This window comes from Arachis ipaensis, chromosome B10, assembly GCF_000816755.2.
Source record: "Arachis ipaensis cultivar K30076 chromosome B10, Araip1.1, whole genome shotgun sequence".
Classification (NCBI taxonomy): Eukaryota; Viridiplantae; Streptophyta; class Magnoliopsida; order Fabales; family Fabaceae; genus Arachis; species Arachis ipaensis.
This window is the reverse complement of record NC_029794.2, coordinates 124,470,516-124,472,094: the sequence shown is the minus strand read 5'-3', so window position 1 is coordinate 124,472,094 and position 1,579 is coordinate 124,470,516. Positions and strand designations below refer to the sequence as shown.

The 1,579-nt window shown below is 28.2% G+C and overlaps 1 long non-coding RNA gene across 1 annotated transcript in view; it reads right to left on the bottom strand.

The window, feature by feature from the left end:
• LOC107622782 overlaps positions 1 to 1,579 on the bottom strand; it is a 10,352-nt gene that overhangs the window by 6,845 nt on the left and 1,928 nt on the right. Inside the window, exon 2 of the long non-coding RNA XR_001616266.2 lies at positions 577 to 579. This is a non-coding gene — a long non-coding RNA (uncharacterized LOC107622782). The remainder of the gene's footprint in view (positions 1 to 576; positions 580 to 1,579) is intronic.

The window sequence follows — 1,579 nt, the reverse complement described above, 5'->3', positions numbered from 1 at the left end:
ATAAAGTTGGTATATATATATATATATAAAATATAAAACTAATTAAGTAATCAGGTTGGTTTAGATTTTTGCAACAATAAAATTGATACACAAACTAAGGATGAGATTAATAGTCTTACTAATTAGACCTGATTAACCAATTAGGAGGAAGAGTTGAGAGTTTGAAGATGAAGGTAATGATGATGATGAGTCTCTTTGTTTGGAAATTGTACCCCAACATCAAGCTTATCACTTTTAAATTGAATGAGAGGTAATGTCTTGAAATTTTCGTAGTTTGGCCATTGGAATTTGCAAACTGTGTGGCGGTGGTACCGCCAAAAGTTATCTTGTTGTAGACGTGGGAATCTTCTACAAGCGTTTTTATCATTTTATTAAAAGCAGTTATTGGTGGAATCTTATCGTTTTCATTCGACAAAAATCAACATGAGTTGCAACAACGTTACCATCTCACCCAAGCACGTGTTACTACACGAACACGTGTTAGTACACAAACACGGCTACAATGATGATTGTGTTGAATTGAATCGTGTACTTCAATGTTCATTCTTTAATATTCAGCACCAAAATAAGATTGACTCACTTGAGTTACCCCAAATCTTTGACTTGAACATATAATTTTGTACTCTACTGTTCTAAATTTTCACAATGATAATTAAATATTATTGAAACATATATATCGTTTTTAACTCAAAAAGTTATATAATCGAATCTTGGACTAACAACCTCAATTGGACACCTATATGTCATTTGAGATATTTGCTTACCAATAAATTACCTAAATTTATTAAGATAAAGATTTCAACTAGCTAAGGTTATTTTGTACAAATTCATATGCACATTAGCCTATTTCATATAAATGTGATGCTATCAACAATATTTTCATCTATTTTAGTATTTGGATATATATATATATATATATATATACAAGTTACTTAATTAAATTGTTTAAAAGATATTAGAATTATCAAAATATAACGTTTTAATGCTGCAAATGTATTAACATTTACATATCTATAAAAATTGTTATAGAGTGTAGCCGTTTTAAAATTGAACGTAAACCACTATAAGACGTAGAAGTTTATGTTAGATTGCATGATGATCAAAAACCGCTACTGAAAGAGGCTATAGCAGTTTCTTGATAAATGTGGTATTGCACAAACAATGGCACACTATAGTAGTTTTTTTATGGAGGAATTGTCTATGAATACCCAATACTAAATAAGGGTGAAGAAGTATAATGTTATTTTCACAAATAGAGAGTTATATTGATTCGATTTACATGAAAAAGTATAAATCGAATACATAAAATTATTTGGAATATGTTTAGAGTACTGAATTAAATACTTCAAAATTTTAAAAATTAGATTGAGATGAGAATGTAACTTTATGGACCAATTTAAATAGTAATTCTCAAAAATTAAAAAAAAAAAAATATATATATATATAGGAGTGTTAGGGGTCAACAATTTTTGTGATTTATAACCATCAAATAGCTATTAATAATGATTTTAATGGTGTGAGATTAATGTGAAATTTCATCCAGTGACTCATTTTTCTTTGCTGGTTACATGCTGGCCAT